This window comes from Triticum aestivum, chromosome 5B (genome assembly GCF_018294505.1).
Source record: "Triticum aestivum cultivar Chinese Spring chromosome 5B, IWGSC CS RefSeq v2.1, whole genome shotgun sequence".
In the NCBI taxonomy this organism is placed as follows: Eukaryota; Viridiplantae; Streptophyta; class Magnoliopsida; order Poales; family Poaceae; genus Triticum; species Triticum aestivum.
The window spans coordinates 239,180,132-239,198,106 of record NC_057807.1 but is presented as its reverse complement, the minus strand read 5'-3'; positions in this window follow the sequence as shown (position 1 = coordinate 239,198,106).

Below are 17,975 nucleotides of genomic sequence, written 5' to 3'. Positions count from 1 at the left end.
AATCATGAGACATATCCCCTAAACCAACAGTAACAATATCATTTTCGCAGTCTGTCTTAGCATTAACAGTATTCAAGAAGGGTCTACCAAATATAATGGGACAAAAGTCATCTTGTGGGGAACCAAGAACAAGAAAATCAGTAGGATATTTAATTTTCCCACACAAGACTTCAACATCTCTAACAATTCCAATTGGTGAAATAGTAACTCTATTGGCAAGCTTAATTGTAACATCAATATCTTCTATCTCAGCAGGTGCAATATCATGCATAATTTCTTCGTATAAGGAATGAGGTAATGCACTCGCACTAGCACCCATATCACATAAGCCATGATAACAATGATCTCCTATTTTAACAGAAAAAACAGGCATGCCTACAACAGGTCTATATTTATTTTTAGTATCGGGTCTAGCAATTCTAGAAGCTTCATCACAGAAGTAAGTAACATGCCCATCAATATTATCGACCAAGAGATCTTTAACCATAGCAATACTGGGTTCAACTTTAATTTGCTCAGGGGGTGTAGGTGTTCTAGCCTTACTCTTACGAACCACAGTTGAAGCTTTAGCATGATCCTTTATTCTAACAGGGAAGGGTGGTTTCTCAATATAAGCGATAGGAACAATATGATCAACGTTATAAGTAAGTCTTTTTCTTCAACTTTAATAGGTTCTACTACTTTTACTTCAATGGGAGCATGATATTTAAACCACTGCTCCTTAGGGAGATCAACATGAGTAGCAAATGATTCATAGAAAGAAGCTACTATCTCAGAGTCAAGTCCATATTTAGTGATAAATTCACGAAAAGCGTCGGTATCCATAAAAGATTTAGCACAATGAAACTTAGGTGTTATACCTGACTCCTTACCTTCGTCGAGTTCCCAATCTTCAGAGTTGCATTTAATTCTTTCCAATAAATCCCATATGAATTCAATAGTCTTCATCATAAAAGAACTAGTACAAGAAGTATCGAGCATGGAGCGATTATTGAGAGAAAGCCGGGCATAAAATTTTTGAATAATAATTTCTCTTGAGATCTCATGATTGGGGCATGAATATAACATTGACTTAAGCCTCCCCCAAGCTTGAGTGATACTTTCTCCTTTGCGAGTCCAAAAATTATACATATAATTACGATCACAATGAACCAGTTGCATAGGATAAAACTTCTGATGAAATTCCAATTTCAATCGGTTGTAGTTCCAAGATCTGATATCATCACATAGCCTAAACCATGTCAATGTCTTTGCCTTCAAAGATAAAGGGAAGACCTTCTTCTTGATAACATCCTCGGGCATACCTGCAAGCTTAAATAATCCACAAACTTCATCCACATAGATTAGGTGCATATCGGGATGTAATGTTCCATCTCATGTAAAAGGATTAGCTAGCAGTTTCTCTATCATACCCAAAGGAATTTCAAAGTAAACATTTTCAGTAGGTTCAGGAGCAACTATTTGCTCTACTAGTCGGGGTGAAGATACCCCAAACAAGCCCCTCAAAGGATTATTTTCCATAGTAACAAGTGACAGTAAATTTCAGCACACTATGTAAATTTTTCCTTACCAAATTCGACCTACCAAAGGTGCTTCACTCCCCAGCAACGACGCCAGAAAAGAGTCTTGATGACCCACAAGTATAGGGGATCTATTATAGTCCTTTCGATAAGTAAGAGTGTCAAACCAAACGAGGAGCAGAAGGAAATGACAAGCAGTTTTCAGTAAGGTATTCTCTGCAAGCACTTAAATTATCGGTAACAGATAGTTTTGTGATAAGGTAATTCATAACGGGTAACAAGTAACAAAAGTAAACAAGGTGAAGCAAGGTGGCCCAATCCTTTTTTTAGCAAAGGACAACCCTGAACAAACTCTTATGTAAAGGAAAGCGCTCCCGAGGACACATGGGAATTATCGTCAAGCTAGTTCTCATCATGCTCATATGATTCGCGTTCGTTACTTTGATAATTGATATGTGGGTGGACTGGTGCTTGGGTACTGCCCTTCCTTGGACAAGCATCCCACTTATGATTAACCCCCTCTCGCAAGCATCCGCAACTACGAAAGAAGAATTAAGTTAAACCTAACCATAGCATGAAACATATGGATCCAAATCAACCCCTTACGAAGCAACACATAAACTTGGGTTTAAGCTTCTGTCACTCTAGCAACCCATCATCTACTTATTACTCCCCAATGGCTTCCCCTAGGCACAATCAATGGTGAAGTGTCATGTAGTTGATGTTCACATAACACCACTAGAGGAAAGACAACATACATCTCATGAAAATATCGAAAGAATACCAAATTCACATGACTAATAACAAGACTTCTCCCATGTCCTTAGGAACAAATGTAACTACTCACAAATCATATTCATGTTCATAATTAGAGGGGTATTAATGTGCATAAAGGATCTAAACATATAATCTTCTACCGAATAAACCAACTAGCATCAACTACAAGGAGTAATCAACACTACTTGCAACCCACATGTACCAATCTGAGGTTTTGATACAAAGATCGGATACAAGAGATGAACTAGGGTTTGAGAGGAGATGGTGTTGGTGAAGATGCTGATGGAGATTGACCCCCTCCCGATGAGAGGATCGATGGTGATGACGATGGTGATGATTTCCCCTCCCGGAGGTATGTTTCCCCGGCAAACAGCTCCGCCGGAGCCCTAGATTGGTTCCGCCAAGGTTCTGCCTCGAGACGGCGGCGCTTCATCCCAAAAGCTTCCTCTGATTTTTTCCATGGAAAAAGACACCTTGTACCAGTAGATAGGCATCGGGGGGCTTCCAGGTGGCCCACGAGGCAGGGGGCGCGCCCAGGGGGGTAGGGCGTGCCCTCCACCCTTGTGGACAGTGGGTGCCCCCCCTTGGGTGCTTCCTTTGCCCAATATTTTTAATATATTTCAAAACTGACTTTCATGGAGTTTCATGACTTTTGGAGTTGTGCAGAATAGGTCTCTAATATTTGCTCCTTTTCCAGCCTAGAATTCCAGCTGTCGGCATTCTCCCTCTTCATGTAAACCTTGTGAAATAAGAGAGAAAACGCATAAGTATTGTGACATAATGTGTAATAACAACCCATAATGCAATAAATATTGATATAAAAGCATGATGCAAGATGGACGTATCACGCGGCTAAATTTCTACGACTATAGCTGGTTCATGGGGCTACATATTTGGATTTTATTCATAAATATGGTGATAAGTCCCGGCTTAGCCATGCTGATTAAGCCGGCTCTCGGGGGCTACATGTTCGAAATTGAGCACTACCATTTGAAGTCCCGGTTTAACTTTCCAGTTTAAACTAGCCCTTGGGGAGTACTCGTTTTGATTCAACAGTTACAAGTTGTTATGACATGTCTACAAGATCAACAAGGATATTTAAGTCTACAACACATTCAAGTTTTCATATTCAGTAGACTTGGCGGCAGATATATATATATATATATATCAGAATGTTTTGTTAGTGCTTACCTCAAAGCGCTCCTTCATGAGGTTAACCAAGCCGGCTTCAAAGTCACGGCTGGTGTGAAGGCGGTTAAGATAACCTGTGTGAATCTCCTGGGCATTGAAATGAGCATAGCTCTCCAGATCTAGTTTCCACTTGCCTTTATCGACAGCTGAAATTTCTTCTTTGGTGCTGTGCTTGGATAAGACGGTGAGGTTGCCTGGTGCTGTACAAGCCGTCCTAGTGACTATTATTCCTTTAGACTCTTGAGTCGCCTGAGCGGGACTGGGCGGTGTAGCATGAGCCGGGTTGACATCCGTGGAGTCTGTGGTGACATGGTGCTCTTCTGGCGGCGGGTCATCAGTGGCTGCTTTAGAGGTTTGATGTGAAGATTCAGGTATTGTCTGCTTCTCTGGGTCAACAGCCTTGGGATCTTCTACCGGTTTATTGACCTTTAATTTGTTGCTGGGCTTGGCTATGGCACTGAAAACAAGACGCATGACAAGATTAATATATCATTCGAGAAAGTGATTAAAAGCAAACAAGGTTAATGTTCTCACCCAGGAATGGTTTTGAATAAAGGAATCTGAGTTCCAGTTCTGTCTCCGGATGAAGAGTGAGAAGTTCCCTGGTAGTTTGAATCAGAAAGGTTAAGGGGTTGTCGAATAAGACCCGCTTTTGGAAAAGCTAAGTCAGAAATCTGTGAAACCTCTGCTCGGCGTTTGGGAGGAGCCAGCGTGTTGGCTAAGCCGGAGGAGAGGATCCCACCGCCACTGTTCCGGGTTGTGTGGCGAACTTCATGCTGCTGCTTCTTCAAAATAAAGTTGGGATCCATGTAAGCTAAAGGGTGAGAAAACCTTACTTTCCTGCTCGCTTGACGAACTTTCTGTAGAGGTTCTGAGTCAGAGGAAAGGATAGTTACCTCTTCACCATCTGCGTGGCTGCCTTCCACGTCATCCTGATAGTAATCAATGTCAATAAGATGAACAAAGAATGAGCCAAGGGAGTCAAGTTCTACCTCCGACTCATCATCAAGGGTAAATGGGTCAATTGCATCTGCCTCCTTCTTGGCAGGCTTCTTGGGAGCTTTATTTTTTGTCCTGGTTTTCTTGGCCGGTTTATCCTGAAGCTTCTTGCTCCAGAAGGGGGAATCAGCCTGCAAAAGTTCAAGTAATAATGACAAGGTGGATTGACAAGTAATGATTTAGTAAAAGATTGTTTGAAAATACTTACAGTCGGAGGCTTGTTGATGGTGTAGAAGGGGTTCAACCCCGCTTTGCTGCAAGTCTCTAGGCTCTCATTGAGCAGAGTCTCAATCATATCATTGAATGATTTATCATCCAGAAGGATGGGAGAGTAACATATCGGATCTTTGATATCGCCGGTATACTCACGCATTAAGACGGATCGACGGCGTAAGGGCAAAATTCTCCATGCAACCCACCAACGAACCAGATTGCCTCCGAATAAACCATTGGCCATCAAGGCCTTGATCTTTGAAAATATGGGCATATACTTGGCCCGTTCTTCCGTGCTGATCTGATCAGGGAGAGGGTGTCTGTTGCTAAGCCGGTTTTGACGATAACCCGGCAGAGGATTATCCCCTTTAGGAGATGTATCTTTGCAATAAAACCAAGTAAAGTTCCACTCCTTAGGATGTTTGGGAAGGGTGGCAGCAGGAAAAGTGGCTTCTTTCTGCCTCTGAATGGAAATGCCACCTAATTCTAAGCTGGGCCCGTCCGTGAATTCAGTATGCCGGTTTAAGTAGTAAAATTCCCTGAATAGTTCTACAATGGGCTCCTGTTGAAGGTACACCTCGCAGAACACTTGAAAATTGTAGATGTTTGAAATAGAATTGGGCCCAATGTCTTGAGGATGGAGTTTTAAGAAATGGAACACATCACAGAAAAACTTTGAGCCAGGTGGGGTAAACCCCTGGAGCATATGGTCAGTAAAGACAATGACTTCGCCTTCTTTGGGGTCAGGAGTAGTTTTTGTGCCTGGGGCCCTCCAATGGATGACATCCTCTGCGGCTAAGATGCCCACTTGAACATGCTCATTCAAAGTCTGCTTAGTAACCCAAGAGGTGACCCAGTTGCGTGAGGTGACAGTCTTGGTCATTTTTGCGGATGAAGGCCTAAAAGGAAAATATTGCTGGTTTAAGATTTTGTTGTTAAACCGGTCAGTGTTCAAAAAGTAAGTGTGTTATACGAAGCCAAATCATGAGCAGAGGAATAGGCGCTATGAAGATCAGCATGTTAAACCGGAAGACAATGCCGAGTTATGCAGATATACACTAGCGGCTTAACAAGGGGACTAATGCTATATGACGGGTTATGTTTTATCATGTGAGCTGCCCGCACGTTTTCAGTACAACAGATCTACAAGTGATTTTTTGCTAAGTGATGGACAAACAGATCCCACAGATTGGTTCTGTGGTTTTGGATCTACAATAGTTCAGAAAATAAAGTAAATTCTAAACCTAAGGTGGCGGCAGCAGAAGAAGTTGTATGCTTAGATGATTCTTTTTACAAAGGGAGGATCTTCTATGATTGAAAAGGGGTGCTAAACTACTGCCATGCAACTTTGGTACTATATTCAGATCAAACTACGGGACCAAGAAAGTAAAATGAGGAACGGTGGAGAACACCGATGAACGGTGAAAACCCTAATGCAGATCTGCTACGGGGAAAAGTAAAGACTTACTGATGTTGAGGAACAACAGAGTTGTGCCGTAGTGCTCTGGTCCGATCAAGTCGATGCAGCGGCCGGAATTGAGGAAGCTGGACGGAGACGGCGGCAGCGGAGCTCGAGTTGGCTGAGGCATTGCAAGGAAGAATACGAAGACGAGGGGGCAAGATAAAAGTGAGAAGGAGGACCCCTGTCCCTATTTATAAGGAGGTGGATAAATGACATGGGCGGGAATCGAGGAGGCTGAAAAATGATTATGTGGCTACAAAAATGCCTCGATTTTCAGAGGTTCATTAAAGATAAGGATTTGTTAAAGATATCCTAAGCTTTGTGCGCAATCAATGCACCTGATGTCTTGGCGGGTTACCGCAGTTCAATGAAGTGATGTCACGGCGGGTTATAGCAAGCTCATGAGGAAGGAATGACAGAAGATTTTGTTAAGTCAAGTGAAGATTGATGTGAACAAGTTCAAATCAACCTGGGGCCTAATGTTGGGGATATAACTACTAGGTATGACCCGCCCAGGAGGGGCCGGGTCATACCACTGGTGGCTTAAGATGAAGAGGCCCAAGAAGATGTGAAGATCGCGGTTCATAGAGCAAGCTTATTGAAGGCCCAAGACCCGGGGACGACTTGAGGCCCACGGGTGTGAGCCTCCATATGTTTAACTTGTATTGTAAGGCAAGATTAGTTAGATACCGAGCTGGACACATTTTGTATGAGTCGGCCGGGACTCTGTAAGCCGTCGGGCATCAACCTGTATATAAAGGGGTGACCCAACAGCGAGTTAACTCAAGAAACAACTGATCTAGAACTAGGTCAAGCGTATTCGCTCCCTGGTAATCGAAACCCAAGCAATACAACCGAAAGCAGGAGTATGTTTTTACCTCGTTGAGAGGGGTTGAACCTGGGTAAACTCCCTGTGTCCTTTGTTCCGTTTAACCCCTTCAAGCTAACCTAGTCGCTATGGCTCCACACCTAAGTCCTTTAGCTAGGGCATCTGCTGTGTTAAGTCCATGAAACCTTTGTTGCAAATTTGGATATCTCCACATTTTTTTGGATCATCTCCTTTCTTCAGTAGCATGTCACTTCGTATTTTAATCAATTCCTCACCTTTTGATGAAGTATTTGTTCCATCACCAATATTAAGAATCCGATGTGCAAATTCACATGCAGTATCTGTTAACGCTTGCTGTTGGGGCATAATATATCCTTCCAACTAATCTTCCTTTGTTTCTTTTGCTCAACATTGTCTCTATATTCTTACATACCCACTGTGAAAGGAACCAATCATTTGCTAATTCTCTGGCTTCTTCACAGATCTCATTTGTCTCCATCCACAACATAAATTTAGGATTCCTCCTCTTTCTTTCCTTATCATCTTTTTAAAATCGGTAGAATCTAAGAAAATGACATGGTGCTCATTCTCTAGGTGGAAATGCAACCTTTTGACGGGGTCTCAGAATTGCATATATAACTGAAATATTCTCCAACATGCGTCATTCTTGATATGTATGTGCATTTCAGGTACTTCTTGATCTCATCATTTTCTATTAGGGTTATCGCATGGTCCTCATATTTATTTATGTATTTAAAAGGTATTTTATTAATAGAGATATGTTGCAGACCTCGACGTATATATATGTGACGCCCCAAGACCGACACTTCAGAAGACTTCCAGATACTCTGAGTTTCGTTGCGTGATTTGTTTTGTTTGTTGCGTTCATCATTGCATCATGTGATCATGCAACCCCTTTTTAAAACTCAACTAAATAAATTGCATAGATCGTTGATCTATTTAAATCGAGGGAACTCACATGGTGTTTTCTGTTTATAACATATGCTCCCAATATTATTAGGGAGCTATAATAAATATTCCATTAACTAGAAATCACCCATAACACATTTGCATTATTCTTCTACTCTTCTTTTATCCGACTCAACCTTCTATCCTGCCTTTTCGATCTTTTAGTAAAATTGAGTTGCAATTTTACTTGTCCATAAATGTTCCAAATCTTCCCATAAATCACATCTGGTGTGTAGGGTCACCCCCTATAATTTCAACCCATTTGGACTTCATTCGAATGGGTTTCGAAATTCAAACTTGTCTGAGTTAAATTCAATAGGTGTGGATTTTACTCCCTCTAAAAATCCTCAGTCTATTTTTGTCAAATTCCTCACATTTTTGTGAGTCTGGGAAATAATCCCCATGTCCTACCTCTTTCCCAAACCCTCTCTTTCTCTTTCTTCTTTCTAATTCTTTTCTGCTTAAGACTAGAGAGAGAGCAGCCTTGCAGCCCAGCAACCAGTCGTCACAACACATTAACCCAGCCAGCCCACCTAAACCTATAACCCTAGCCAATCGAGAGCCCCAGCCTCGATCGATCCCCTCCTCTCAATCACACCCTCGTTCACCACCTCACGCCGCCACTCACACACACACAAGCATCGTACCAGGGAGAGGAGATCCCCACACGCAGCCCTCGACCCCCCTCGCTCCCTCGCCCCGTCCCCCCGGTGCGAGACCCGCGCTCCGCCCTCGCCGGAGAAGAGAACCAGGCCGGAGCCCCGTCGGCCTCCTCGCCGCCGTCGCGCCCCCTTCCATCTCCAGCCGCTCCCCTGCAGCTCCTCCTCGATCGACCGTCCCGGCCACCAGAGCTGTTGACGGCCGAAGTCCAGCTGCGTCGCAGCCTCTGCTGCCGGTGACCTCGGCCTCCCCTGTGCCAAGCCCCGCCACCGGCCTGCTACCTCGCCTGCCCAACCCGAGCTGGCCCGGATCCGGCCATCTTCGACGCCTCCTCGCCGAATCCCGCCGTCATCTGCATCCCCGGCCTCCTCGTTCTCCATGCCTCTTCGTCAGCGGTAGCAAGTCCCGGCCTCCTCTGCTTCGTGGTGACCACCACCATGGCCGCGGCTACCATCAGCCAACCGCGCGGCTCGCCCCCTGCCTCGGCCGTCTTCGACCTTGCCTCAAGCACGACATCGGCCGCCGCCTCTGCTCCAGCCACGGGCATCTCCTGCCCGAGACGACGCCTCTGTTCTGCCTGTAACAGACCCGCATCTCCCGCACCTTGGCCGTGGTTTGCCGCTGCCTAGACCACCTTCAGCCGGGTGCCCCACCTCCTGCTTCGGCCAAAGTTCCTTCGCCTCCAAGCTGCTTCTCAAGCTGTCGCTCGAGGCTGTACCTCTTGCCATGCTTAACCACATGTAATATTGTTGTGTTCCTAAACGAGAGAGAACTAAATAATTGATGTGGTGTTTCATTTGTGCATATTGAGCTCCACTTAACTTGTAGTATTGTTTGTTGCAAATTGCCATGCCATGCCTCATTAAACCGGACATGCATCATAATTGATTGTGCATCATGCCATGGTTATGCTTGTGTGTTTACCATGTTGTTTGCTTCTTTCCGGTTTTCTTCTCTCGTTAGCTTCGGTTTCGTTCCGGAGTTGTGAGGATTCATTTGACTACGTCTGTTTGTCTTCTTCATGGACTCGTTCTTCTTCCTTGCGGGATCTCAGGCAAGATGACCATTACCCTCGATATCACTTCTATCTTTGCTTGCTAGTTGCTTCGTTCTATCGCTATGCTGCGCTACCTATCTCTTGCTTATCAAGCCTCCCAAATTGCCATGTCAGCCTCTAACCTTTTTCACCCTTCCTAGCAAACCGTTGTTTGGCTATGTTACCGCTTTTGCCCAGCCCCTCTTATAGCGTTGCTAGTTGCAGGTGAAGTTGAAGATTGCTCCATGATGGACATGATTATGTTGGGATATCACAATATCTCTTATTTAATTAATGCATCTATATACTTGGTAAAGGGTGGAAGGCTCGGCCTTATGCCTGGTGTTTGTTCCACTCTTGCCGCCCTAGTTTCCGTCATAACAGTGTTATGTTCCTTGATTTTGCGTTCCTTACGCGGTTGGGTGATTTATAGGACCCCCTTGATAGTTCGCTTTGAATAAAACTCCTCCAGCAAGGCCCAACCTTGGTTTTAACATTTGCCACCTAAGCCTTTTTTCCCTTGGGTTCTGCAGACTCAAGGGTCATCTTTATTTTAACCCCCCGGGCCAGTGCTCCTTCGAGTGTTGGTCCGAACCGGGCAGACTGCAGGGCCACCACGGGGCAACTCGAGGGATGGTTTTACTCGTAGGCTGACCTATCCGTTGTGCCCTGAGAACGAGATATGTGCAGCTCCTATCGGGATTTGTAGGCACATCGGGCGGCTTTGCTGGTCTTGTTTTACCATTGTTGAAATGTCTTGTAAACCGGGATTCCGAGACTGATCGGGTCTTCCTGGGAGAAGGAATATCCTTCTTTGACCGTGAGAGCTTGTGATGGGCTAAGTTGGGACACCCCTGCAGGGTATAAACTTTCAAGAGCCGTGCCCGCGGTTATGTGGCAGATGGCAATTTGTTAACATCCGGTTGTAGAGAACTTGACACTCGACTTAACTAAAATGCATCAACCGCGTGTGTAGTCGTGATGGTCTCTTTCCGCCGGAGGCCGGGAAGTGAACACGGTCTTTGTGTTATGATTGTGCGTAAGTAGTTTCAGGATCACTTCTTGATCACTTCTAGCTTCTCGACCGTTCCGTTGCTTCTCTTCTCGCTCTTATTTGCGTATGTTAGCCACCATATTTGCTTAGTGCTTGCTGCAACTCCACCTCATTACCACTTCCTACCCATAAGCTTAAATAGTCTTGATCTCGCGGGTTTTGAGATTGCTGAGTCCTTGTGAGTCACCAGATACTATCACAACAGTTGCATGTGCCGATGATACCAGTGCAGGTGATGCAACCGAGCTCAGATGGGAGCTCAACGAAGATCTTGGTCGTTGCTATGTTTCGTTTCATGTTGATCAGTAGTGGAGCCCAGTTGGGACGATCGGGGATCTAGCAGTTGGGTTATCTTCTTTTCTTTTGGCTTCGTCCGTAGTCAGACTATGTGTGTGTTTTGAATGATGTATGAATTATATGTTCATTGTGTGAAGTGGCGATTGTAAGCCAACTCTTTATCCCATTCTTGTTCATTACATGGGATTGTGTGAAGATGACCCTTCTTGCGACAAAACCACCATGTGGTTATGCCTCTAAGTCGTGCTTCGACACGTGGGAGATATAGCCGCATCGTGGGTGTTACAAGTTGGTAATCAAAGCCATCCCCGACTTAGGAGCCCCCTGCTTGATCGAATCGCTGGCATTGTTGAGTCTAGAACAAAATGTTTTGAGTCTTAGGATTATATATATCGGAGAGTAGGATTCTTTTTACTTCTCAGTCCCTTCGTCTCTCTGGTGAGGTCTCCTGACGTAGATGTTTTGTCTTTCCTCGCCTCAAATTTCACTAAATTTTTTTTAGGATCATGTGGGTATCTTGGGATTGTTCCAATATTCTTATGACGAGAACATTGTTCTTGGTGCCTCCTGACATTTAGGGGTTGTGGCAGTGTCCCGGGGAGTTGAGCTCTGAGGTGTTGTCGTCATAATTTTATCGTTGCAGTTCTGGAATACCTGAGTTTTGCCGACATCAAAAATCTCTTTTATGCAGTTGTTGGTGAGATAACCTCGACGCCACCCAGTACTGGGGAGTTCGGGAGTATTGCCATAGCTCGTATAATGGATGCTTTTCGAAGGTTGAGGTACACGATTTCCGAAGGTTTCTTGGTTATGTGTTGACGGATGGATAGAGCTTGGATGTAGGGATTGTTAGTTTTGGGTGAGATATATATTGCTTCCCCTGTATCCCCAACACCAGATTGCATAACCAGAAAGTTTCGGGAGTTTTATAGGTGGAAATTCAAGTAGCTCCTAGAATATCTTTTCGACAGATGCATGATATGAGATTGGGGTTCGACGTCTAGTGGTCCGCGTATCCACGATCGTTTTTACAGTGGTCTCGTTGTGTCTTAAAGAATCCTTGGCTATGCCGATTCGAGGACGCTTCATATGTCATGTGCACTGCCTTGTACATGATGGTGCTGTATGATCGAGTCCGTGTGGGCCCCACCACGAAAACTTCGGATGAAATATCTATCATATGTTTGTTCTGGCTTATTCTGCAAGCCAAATCCTTTGTTTTGTTTTATTTGTGGTATTTGAGTTGCTTCGAAGTCAAATGTTGAATCCATACCTTTCGTAAACGGTGTTCTCATATTGCTATGTGAATACTAATCCTTCTTGATCATCGAGGTTGTCATGTTAATTCTTTTCCTACCGGCGTGCTTCTCTTCAAGTGGATCTGATCATTTCAACATCCGCAAGATCAATTCTAAGTTTTCTCAATGGTATTCATTCCATCTGCCGCAAGTTGCCTTCGTTTACCCGCCCTCCACCCTTTTTTCTTCAAGGACTCAGATTTCTCAATCGTGTATTCATTTTATTGATGGGAAGTCTCTCCAGTCTTTTCCGTCAATGTTCTTATCCGGTGATTCTCAGGAAGATACTAACGGAGCTCCAAGTTTATTATTCTTCGTTCTCTTTTCTTCTCCGGTGGATTCAATTCAAGCTTTCTTGATCATATCCTTTCCTCGTTTCAAATGTTTTCTCATGCCGGTGCACCTCTTAATCATTCACCTCTCACTATTCATTTGTTTCGGAGTGCGAAGATATCTCAGAAGATTTGTTTCCATTCTCAATCCGTTCAAGCTATTCCGAGGATGTTATCTCATTCAAGCCATTCAATTCAATCGGCGCAATCTCTCTTTTAAATAGTTCAATGGTGTATCTTTTGAGTGGGCCCTAACCCACAGGTCCTTTCCCAGGATCTTACCTGACTCTTCTAGTTTTCCCGGAGCCATTCCCAAACTCTTTTCGAAGTTTGACGTAAGAATGAATTTCATCAGTCAAATGTTTTTCAAGATCGATTTCAAATTATTTTTCATTGTTGGCTCAACCTCTTTGTTTTTCATTCTCCCGGAGTATCTCAACAATTCATGGTGGTGTTTCTCATCATCATTCTCAACACAGAAGACCGAAGAAGGATTTCTCTTATATCTTGCTCATTCTCTTCAAGATTCATGGTTCTAGCTTTATGCCATCCTCTCATGATTATTTTTGATTGTGACAATTCTTTTCTTACCAGCCGGAGGATTTCATGAGTTGTTTCCATTTCTTTCCTCCGAAGGCCATCATGTCATAATTCTTCATGCTCATCATGTAGCTATCGTTCTCCAAATCTTACCGGTGCATAGTTCAAATACCCTCTAATCAGTTCATGATCTCTTCGTTCTTATGTATCTAAATCCCCTCAAGTATCTTCATTTGTTTTCCAATTCTTCTCGGTGATTTGTGCCTTTGCTACTTTCATTTTCAATTCTTACGGTAGTTCGTTCAGGATTTCACTTCCTTCGTATCATATCAAATATTCGTTGTTTCCAAATCCCACCGGTGGTTCCATCAATACCTTCTCAAGCTTGTGCTATATCTCTTTTAATCCTTTCAACGGGAATAAGTAGTATGCCAAATCCGTTGCTTGTCATCAATTTAATTGGTGAAGGATACACATAACATAATTCTTATTATTGTTTCATCCAAGTGATCTAGTTTCTTCTTTCTAGAGTTGTTCATCATGTCATTTTCTCGGTTCAAGATGCTTCATCTTTTCTTTTCCGGAGTTCCAAGTTTTCCGCATTATCTCGTCGCGAAGCTCCATCTAAATCATCGCAAGGCTTCACCCTGTGTTTTCAACTTCTCTTTCTTTTTATCATCCTTTTATTACCGGAGTTCTTCATGGAGGCTCTACATGGTGGTTCGTCAAGGATTCTTTTCATTCTTCAATTGTTCTTCAAGATTTCTCTTGAAGTTAAGATCAGCCAAGCTATACTCAAAATTAAACAGGGTGCTCAACACATGTTTTGTTTTGAGGAATTCAAGTATTCTTCTTCTTACATTCCAAAGTGCAATTCTTTCTACCTTATCTCTTGAGATGGTGTTATGTCACTCTTGATAATTTCTCCTCATGTTTCATGATTCACAGGTTGTTAGGAATGAGATATTTAAATCCATCATATTCTCTTCGTTCAAGAGATCTTTTCGACCAATCAACTTCTTCGTTGGAGTTATCTTGTGTCAGATTTCACCTAAAGCCTTTCCTTAAGGGCTGTTGCTATTTGTGGTGATTATGCATGACCCAAGCTTGCTCTTTATCCTCTTGGTGGAAGAAGTTTTCATCTCTTCGTTGATCTCAAAGCAAGCAATTGTTTTCGTTAGTGGCAGAATGTCACCTCATAGTCTTGAGATGTTTTCCATAAGCCCACAACAAGCTTATTCGTTTCGTTGTTGGTTTTCCAACAAATCCGTTATAACTTTCTTGGAAGGGTGCTTTCCAAGATCATTTGTGGCAGAAGTTGGCATTTTCTTCTCCATTCTGTTATTCCACTGATCTATCTTCTATTCTTTCTCCCGGAGGCATTGTGATGTTGCTCTTTTCACTCATCATCTCGAATTGCGAGGATCATGTTCTTTTCGTTCTTGTCCTTTTAACCGGAGTGTTGTGTTCTCATTCAAGTTCTTTCATCTTATCAAGTCTTGCATCTCTTTTCAACCGGAGTGCTGTCCGAATTTGATCTTCCTTGTTCCTTGTTTATCTCGTTTCAACCAGAGTGGTTCCAATTCCTTCGTGTCCATTGTACTCGTCGTTCATAGCTTTGCAACCTCCAAGGTTCACATGGTGTTCCTTGATTCTATTTTCTACCGCAGTGCTCTCAATTGTGTCCAACTCCATTGTGTTCTTTCTTTCAAGTTTTTCAACCTCTCAAGGATCATGGTTTCATTCGTTTGTCAAAGAAGCAACTTTATTTTACCTCTCCTCTTCCTTTTCCGCTTCTCTCCGGTGCCATCCTAGATCTCGGGACGAGATCCTCTTGTAGTGGTGGAGTGTTGTGACGCCCCAAGACCGACACTTCAGAAGACTACCAGATACTCTGAGTTTCGTCGCGTGATTTGTTTTGTTTGTTGCGTTCATCATTGCATCATGTGATCATGCAACCCCTTTTTAAAACTCAAATAAATAAATTGCATAGATCGTTGATCTATTTAAATCGAGGGAACTCACATGGTGTTTTCTCTTTATAACATATCCTCCCAATATTATTAGGGAGCTATAATAAATATTCCAATAACTGGAAATCACCCATAACACATTTGCATTATTCTTCTACTCTTCTTTTATCCAACTCAATCTTCTATCCTGCCTTTTTGATCTTTTAGTAAAATTGAGTTGCAATTTTACCTGTCCATAAATGTTCCAAATCTGCCCATAAATCACATATGGTGTGTAGGGTCACCCCCTATAATTTCAACCCATTTGGAGTTCATTCGAATGGGTTTCGAAATTCAAACTTGTCCGAGTTAAATTCAAGAGGTGTGGATTTTACTCCCTCTAAAAATCCTCAGTCTATTTTTGTCAAATTCCTCACATTTTTGTGAGTTTGGGAAATAATCCCCATGTCCTACCTCTTTCCCAAACCCTCTCTTTCTCTTTCTTCTTTCTAATTCTTTTCTGCTTAAGAGTAGAGAGAGAGAAGCCTTGCAGCCCAGCAACAGTCGTCACGGCACATTAACCCAGCCAGCCCACCTAAACCTATAACCCTAGCCGATCGAGAGCCCCAGCCCCGATCGATCCCCTCCTCTCGATCACTCCCCCGTGCACCACCTCACGCCGCCACTCACACGCACACACGCATCGCACCAGGGAGAGGAGATCCCCACGCGCAGCCCTCGACCCCCCTCACTCCCTCGCCCCGTCCCTCCGGTGCGAGACCTGCGCTCCGCCCTCGCTGGAGAAGAGAACCAGGCCAGAGCCCCGTCGGCCTCCTCGTCACCATCGCGCCCCCTTCCATCTCTAGCTGCTCCCCTGCAGCTCCTCCTCGATCGACCGTCCCGGCCACCAGAGCTGTTGACGGCCGAAGCCCGGCCGCGTCGCAGCCTCTGCTGCCGGCGACCTCGGCCTCCCCTGTGCCAAGCCCTGCCACCGGCCTGCTACCTCGCCTCCCCAACCCGATCTGGCCCGGATCCAGCCATCTTCGACGCCTCCTCGCCGAATCCCGCCGTCATCTGCATCCCCGGCCTCCTCGTTCTCCATGCCTCTTTGTCAGCGGTAGCAAGTCCCGGCCTCCTCTGCTTCGTGGTGACCACCACCATGGCCGCGGCTACCATCAGCCAACCGCGCGGCTCGCCCCCTGCCTCGGCCGTCTTCGACCTTGCCTCAAGCACGACATCGGTTGCCGCCTCTGCTCCAGCCACGGGCATCTCCTGCCCGAGACGACGCCTCTATTCTGCCTGCAACAGACCCGCATCTCCCGCACCTTGGCCGTGGTTTGCCGCTGCCTAGACCACCTTCAGCCAGGTTCCCCACCTCCTGCTTCGACCAAAGTTCCTTCGCCTCCAAGCTGCTTCTCGAGCTGTCGCTCGAGGCTGTAACCTCCGTGTTTGCTACCACCCCGTGCATGTAGCCAAGTACCACAACATCGATGACCATACAGACCGCCAAGAACGACTACGGGGATTCACCAAGTACCCTTCGGATGCGCCAAGTTTGACTACATGGACCGCCAAGTTCCGCTCCGAACGTGTACGACTACACCCGGTGATGCGACAAGTACCTCGACAACGTGTACATCTACACCGCCAAGACCGGACCGACAAGTACCCCAATGTTGTGTGTACCACTACCGTCACCCCGAAGACGTCGGATTCATCAAGTACCTCTCCGAAAACGAACGTGTACCACTACTTCCCACTACGACACGAGTACAACTACTTCCATTACGACCGCTGTGAGAACGTCTACTTCCACCTACACCGCTTTGAACTAGTTCCGCCCCGAAAATGCACGCTTCAAAGGTATAACCACCGAGATGACCGACCGTGATCGAATGCATGTGTTGTATGAGATGCTCGTGTTTGCACCGTGCCCGTTTGCTTCATGCACGTTCCTCCTCGTTTTTCCATGCGTCGACCCGTGGGAACCCGGTAACCGGGATCACCCCACCATCTTTTGCATGTTTCGCACATCCACACCTTATTTTGCACTGGTATCTTCATGGGTTACCGGAACCGATATGTTGCCGTGGCATCATTTTCGGATTCGTCGCCGTGGCACCTCTTCTTTCCGCCACGGTGACAAATGCTTCATAACATGCTCATGTCAACATTTTCATAAAAATTGCATATAACTTGCATATGTCATCCGCATCATCATAACAACATTTAAAATGTTTAAAATTGTTGCTTGCTTTAAATTGCTAAATGACATATGGGGATTTTCTGGAATTGTTATTTGTTATTTCTGGCCTCATTTAAACTTGCCTAAATAGACAGTTTTATTATGCTTCACCTCTTGCCATGCTTAACCACATGTAATATTGTTGTGTTTCTAAACGAGAGAGAACTAAATAATTGATGTGGTGTTTCGTTTATGCATATTGAGCTCCACTTAACTTGTAGTATTGTTTGTTTCAAATTTCCATGCCATGCCTCATTAAACCGGACATGCATCATACTTGATTGTGCATCATGCCATGGTTATGCTTGTGTGTTTACCATGTTGTTTGCTTCTTTCCGGTTTGCTTCTCTCGTTAGCTTCGGTTTCGTTCCGGAGTTGTGAGGATTCGTTCGACTATGTCCGTTTGTCTTCTTCATGGACTCGTTCTTCTTCCTTGCGGGATCTCAGGCAAGATGACCATTACCCTCGATATCACTTCTATCTTTGCTTGCTAGTTGCTTCGTTCTATCGCTATGCTGTGCTACCTATCTCTTGCTTATCAAGCCTCCCAAATTGCCATGTCAGCCTCTAACCTTTTTTACCCTTCCTAGCAAACCGTTGT